This window comes from Rutilus rutilus (assembly GCF_951802725.1).
Source record: "Rutilus rutilus genome assembly, chromosome: 9".
Taxonomy (NCBI): Eukaryota; Metazoa; Chordata; class Actinopteri; order Cypriniformes; family Leuciscidae; genus Rutilus; species Rutilus rutilus.
In genome coordinates, this window is record NC_140223.1 from 27,484,571 (window position 1) to 27,491,756 (window position 7,186).

A 7,186-nucleotide genomic window follows, 5' to 3' on the forward strand; every position below is an offset into this window, starting at 1 on the left:
TTCTGACATAACCTCAGCTTTAAAAACTATTAAGAGCCCGTCACTTGGATGCACTCTTTAGCAACCTTGTAAGAAAGGCCTCAGTGGTATATTTGAGTCACTTTCGGGGTGAATTTCTTTCAAAGTTCACTCTGTAATTGTTGCAACTGACAGGATGTTATGGTGCTAATGCAACTAGCTGGTTTCTATGGTAATTCCGCCCATGTGTTTACAATCACAGATATTTTTTTTCCCTTAATTTCAATTGGTGTTTTTTTCTTTCCAATCCTAAATCTCTCTTAAAAATTTGCCGTGTTTTCCTGGCGATCGTATAAAAATACTGATGATAGAGGTGTGTGTGCGAAAGAGACAGAGCGAGAGGTGGATTAAAAGAAGTGTGCAGCTGTGCGGAGCGACTCTGGGAGGGAAACCTGATCGGATGAGAAGTCCGGACAGAAGACGAAACAGGGTGTAAGGGTGCCGAAAATGAGAGAAAGAAGGCTCTTTTTTCAGTCCGCAGATACAGTGAGATAGTTTTCTCAGGCTGTTGTTTTAGCCACTGAGAGAAAAACCATGTGTGTGTTTTTCCATTTTTGTGTGAGAAGACCCTGAGAAGCAGAGAAATTCCCACTCTCTACTTAATACCTTTGTATGACGGGACTTGTCATTTGGCCGGCTGCAGGATTCTGTGCACCTGTCCGAGGCTTAAGATACAAGAAAATGTCACGTGTAGAGCAATGGTTCGCAACTGGTGGTACACATGTCTCTTCTGAAAGGGTCATGGACAGAAGAATACAAACAATGTTCAACTAAACATATAAAACACTTACCATGTCTTTTTCTGTTGACATCCATTCAAACTCATCTGTCACTAAGTAAAAGCTCAAATTAAGCATTTGCCAATATGGACAGGCTGTGTGGCTTGTACTCCTCCTTGAAAACCTCAAGCAAAACTACAAGATAAAAGAAATTACAACCCAGATTAAATATGGCTGCACTTGCAGTGAAGTTAAACAGTTTGTACTGACTGCCATGTATTTTCTGCTTTTCTAAATGTTCCTTGAATTCTAATGTTTTCTTCTCTTGTCACCAAATAGACAAGAGCAAAAAACATTAGAATTCAAGGAACATTTAGAAAGCAAACAACAATGCCAAATTAAAAGAAAAATAACTAGTTTCTTATTCATTTCGCGTATAACAAAAAATCTATGCCAATGTTTAATGTGTTAAGATATACTACTCAAAAGTTTGGGGTCATTATGACTTTTTTTTAAAAGAAATAACATTTCCTCATAACAAGGATGCATTAAAAGATACTGTATCTATAATATTACAAAAGATCCTGAAAAAAAGTAGCCTATCACAATATTAAGCAGCACAACTGTTTTCAACATCGATGATAATAAATGTTTTAGAATTAGAATGATTTTTGAAGGATCATGAGTAATGATGCTGAAAATTGTGCAATAAATACATAAATTTTACTTTACATTATAGTAAAATATAAAAGATATACATTTTAAATGCTAATAATATTTCACAATATTACAGTTTTTATAGTATTTTTGACCAAATAAATGCAGCCTTGGTGACCACAAACCTTTAAACGGTATAGTGTAGATATAGGAAAGAACATTTTCTTTTCTTTTTGCATATTATTTGACTTACAGCTCAATATTAATAAACAACAATTATTGATTTAAAAAACATTTTGGTTTACTTTATGACTAACACTATATTGGGTTGCTACTTGGTTTCCAGTGTGAAAATCTACATTGGAATCTAATTTGTGTTAGTGTAGATCAAGGTTGAAAAATAAATTATAAATGACATTAGCACAAATCATTTAAGCATTATTGATCTCTACACTAACTGGTTTTGCTTTAGGAGCAATGTTTTACATTGGAAATCAATCTAAATTGAAATCTATCATTTGAAGATCAATCATTTAGCATTATTTATTGCACATACTTAGGATCAATACTGATAATGATGCATATATCGTTACTATTATAAAGGACAGAAAAAGGAAAAGAGACAGTCCTGACAGTGTCAACAATAAGGCAGAAAGCAGAAGAAAGAATATTTTGTGATACCATTTCAGATGGATAGACAGAGTGGAGTTTTTAAAGCCATTTGACATTGCTAGAGAGGGAAAAAGAAGCAAGCGATTAGCGTGACACACTTTTTCCCAAATCTGAACTCATAATCACTTGCTCCAAACCACTGGGGACTGAGTCCACCTCACACAGAGAGAGAAACAGTACGCGAAAGCGAGAGAAATGATGATGAGGCTCGTCACCCTGGAAACGGGCAGTGGTTACCCCAGTTTAAGGTAAACTTCCCGTCCACCCACCTCCCAGCTCCATCTCTATGCTTCTCTGGGAGGAAATTGGGGTTACGCTCTCACCAGAGGGCCAAATCTAAAGTTTCCCCACATTTATTCTGAGGGGAAGCAAAGCCAGAACATTGCCTCGGGTTACGGCCCAGACCGAGAGAAAGACACACAGAGAGAGGTAAGGATGGAGTGAAGGGAGTCAAAGGGTGAAGAAGGGAGAGAAAGAGGATGAAAAAATTTGTTGTTTTATAAAACGTGTGCCATTTGTGTCCTTCGTATAAATATAGGTAATGATTTTAAACTGAATTAGCTTAACAATGTATTCATACATACATTACTAAATGAAAATACATTAAAATGCCCCTACTATGGATTTTTGAAAATGACTTTCCATGTAGTGTGTAACATAGCTCTAAGTGAATGAAAACATCCTGCAAAGTTTTAAATCTGAAAATGCACCATATATAAAGTTATTGTCTTTCAAAAGTAAGAGTCGACTCTTGAGTCAATGAAATGAATCGTTTTTCAAATGAGTCATAAGCCGTTTCGTTGTGACGTCAAGACGAAACATTAGCATATTGCCCGCCCACTTATTGTGCGCACAGACACCAGGGAAAACTTGAACCTCAAACTTGCAGCTGATTCCTGTGGATACTGGTTAGCATTATGTTGAGATGACACTGTGCTCTACAATGTGAAGGTAAAGCCAGTTTTTTTTTTTTTTTTTTTCAAGGATGAGCATGTGAAGAATCAGTAGTTAAAATTCATCTTTACCACGATACCACAGCAGTATCCTAAACTTTTGCTGCGTTCCCTTCATTTTACTGATGACTGCTTCTCAGGATTCGCAAACCGCTTGCTCTTGAAAGATGGTGTTCAAAATACTTAGTTTTGAGTTTTATATTTTGTTGGTCTACTGCTGCTAACTGGTTAACTCACATTATTACTGTCATACTGAAATATTTCTGCTAATCAGTTGTGGGCCACTATTACCTAAAACTGTGTCTATTAATGCAGATTGTCTGTCGTTCTCACTACTTTGAGGAAAGATTAAGATTCACGCTAGAGCTCGGCTAATGCAATTGATACAGGTTCCACATGTTCACCACAATAAATTAGAAAAATACTCGGTAAATAAATAATTACAAGTAAAATAATTGGTTTGTTGATGGACATGTACTTGTTAATGCTGATGGTGAGGAATTACAGTTGCAACATCTCATAATGTACCTCAAACTGAGTAGCGTATCACTGAGAAACGTCCTGCTCAAGTCGTCCTTGCGATGGAGGTTCGGGTTGAATAACTAGTTCTTCCAGTGTTTCATCATCGGACTCGCGCTCGGATTGATATGGTAAAATCATCATTGTTCGTTACTGTGTTTAGTTTACGGTGTAGGAAGCCTCAGGACAGCTGACGTTGTTATGGCGCTGTACAGAGTAGACCAGTCACAACAGACTGAGTTGTCTGGCCAATCAGAGCAGAGCAGAATCCCTCCTCTAAAAGGAGGGATTTAGAGAGATTGATTCATCTGACGAGTCGTTTGAGAATCATTGAAAATGTGGGGATGTGCAAATGTATATTATGAGAAAGTAAAAAAAATTTTTGACCTTTGATGCATGTAAACATGTTGTAAGAGACTCCAAAACAACATTAGGAAACTTTAAAATAGCACAATAGGGGCACTTTAACTTTTTATTTTGTCTTGAAGATGCCTATCCTTCCCAATTTTAATGAAAGCTAAATCTGGAAATTAAGGGTATGTTTACACGACAATGATGTACTAAAAACGGAAAGGTTTTTCCTCTGCTTTTTTCACGTACAGACGACAAAGTTGTCAAAATGATCCCCGTTCATAATGATCTGCGAAAACTACTAAAAACTCTGTATTACTCATTTCAGACCTGTAGTTGGCGATGTCACTTTCTAAAGAAAAAATACACGCCTATAGACTGAACACGTAATACGCATGCTCATGACATCACTGTTTTCACAAATTTGCGTTTTTTAGTTTACACGAAGAGGATAAGGTATTGTTTTCAAAAACTTGCACTTTGAAACCGGATTTCAAAAGCGTTTTCAGGCCCCCAAAACAACGTTGTCGTGTAAATGAGCGGCCAAAATGCATAAAAAGTGCATTTCCTTTTTTAGTTGAAAATGGTGTTGTGTAAACGGACCCTAAATATGTGACCCTGGATCACAAAACCAGTCTTAAGTCGCATGGGTATATTTGTGGCAATAGCCAACAAAACATTGTATGGGTCAAAATTATCGATTTTTCTTTTATGCCAAAAATCATCAGGATATTAAGTAAAGATCATGATCCATGAAGATATTTTGTAAATTTCCCACCTTAAATATATAAAAAAATTATTTTTGTGAGTGGATGCAGCACAATCGCCAATAGAAATGGACAACTTTAAAGGCGGATTTTCTCAATATTTCGATTTTTCTGCACCCTCAGATTCCAGATTTTCAAATAGTTGTATCTAGGCCAACTATTGTCATATCCTAACAAATCATACATCAATGGAAATATTATGTATTCAGCTTTCAGATGATGTATAAATCTAAATTTAAAAAAAATTACCCATAAGACTGATTCTGGGTTGGTATGTTTTTAATGTTTTTGAAAGAAATCAATATGCTGACCGAGGCTGAATTTATTTGACCAAAAATAAAGTAAAACACCAATATTGTGAAATAATATCACTATTTAAAATAACTGTTTTCTATTGGAGCTTTTCCACTGCATGGTACGGCTCACTTTTGGGGGGTTTTCCACTGTGTACAGTACCTAGTACCTGGTACTTTTTTTAGTACCACCTCGGTTATGGTTCCAAGCGAGCCGTACCGATACTAAAATGTAACGTGTAAACACCGCAGATCACTGATTGGTCAGAGAGAATCGTCACCACCAGCGTCATTGGATTTGCGACACGAGACACCAAACTCGCTAGATTTAAACTTTTTTAAACGACTTGCTTTAAGTCGCACGCAACTTGAAAAAAGAAATGGCTGTATCGTGGTCAGTAGACGAGGTGGCGGCACAATTACAGTATAACGATCAGTCTATAATCCCACCCACTTTGAAGCGATTCTAAACTGCAGTGGAAAAGCAAACAGAGCCAAAGTAAGATGAGCCGAGCCGAGTCGTACCACACTGTCTAAAAGCGCTGTATGTGAATATATTTAAAAATGTAATTTATTCCAGTGATGACAAAACTGAATTTTCATCTTCAGTCTTTAGTCTCACCATGATCCTTCAGAAATCATTCTAATATGCTGGAGGAACATTTCTTACCAGTGGATGCATAATATTTTTTGAGGAAACCATGTTCATTTTGTTTTCTGGATTCTTTGATGAATAGAAAGTTCAAAAGAACAGCATTTATTTGAAACAGAAATATTTTGTAACATTATAAATGTCTTTTGATGTCAGGCATAATTATGTCCCTATTAAAAAGCATTACTTTAGCTTGAGATGGCAAAATGGAATTTGTTACTTCTCTGACAGAATGTTTAAATTCTTACAAAGCTCATTACCTTGAAAAGGCACCATTTTTATAATTGAAAGAGTGAAAGAGAAAGAGGGTGCTAAAGGTACAGTCAAGGTCCTGAGGTTCGTTGAGGCGTGTGATTGCGCTCATTGTTGAGTAAACATCGGCTGACAAGGAAAACAGTAATGCTTCCTCTTTCCCAGAAACCCACTAGGGCTCCTCAAAAACACTGACGGACCGCAGCGTGTGGCTACAGAGCCAATCAGATATCTCACAATGTGTGAGGGGAATTTAGAGTAGAATTTCAGGATTAAGATGTGCACATGATCGACGGTGGGCCCGTAAGAAAAAGAAAAAAGTTTCCCACTAGAGGTGAAACTAATGACTATGAGAGCAGAGGTGATAATGCAGACAGATTATGATTGCATTTGATAAAGATTATAACAGATTTTAACAGTATGATTATGATAAAGAACAGCTAGAGATTATGGTATCATAAAAAGATAACAGTATTGTTACAGTTAAAAATAATCATAAATATTTAGATATGCTATATAAAAAATATATTGAACTTAGAGTGACACTGATAGACGGACTTGAGCTATTTAAAATATATATCATAAACAGCTGGGGGATCTTTTAACTTTAGCCAGATAACCACCACCCCAAAACATCCTAACAACAAACTTGCATTCGCCTAAAATGCCCAAATTGCATATAAATGTGCTTAAACACCTTAGCAGCTACACATCAATACTCTGGGAACCACATATTACATCCTAGCATTGTGGCCATTTTCTTTAGCAAAGGTAAAAAAGTAGCTTTGTGAATGTGATATAAGTGGCCAGACAGAAGTTTGTGTGTTTGTGTGTGTGTGTTTGTGTGTGTGTGTGTGTGTGTGTGTGTGTGTGTGTGTGTGTGTGTGTGTGTGTGTGTGTGTGTGTTTGTGTGTTCATCAGCATGGGTCTTAAATCAACATGTGCATCAGCTTTAGATGGTCCATGCACCACCTTCCTGTTGGCTTTTCACTGGTGGGACTGATTTGCATTGCAAACAGTGAGAGGCTGCAGGGCAGCTCTCTGAATCACAGCCACAATCAGCTGTAAACAGCTTTACTGACACATGTTATAATTTATGAAGTCTGTTAAAGCCCTCACAGCACTGCCAATCATTCTCGCTCACATGCACACATACTTAGAAGACACAAATACAGGTCCAAGTACAATACATATTGCCGTAAATATTTGTTTAGAGACCTATTTTAAGTAGCAAATTCTTAAGATGATGAGGTAAATTCATATTTTAGCAAGGAAAAGAAGATTAAAATAATGAGAAAGAAAGAAAATGATTACAAAAAGAAAAATAATCCAG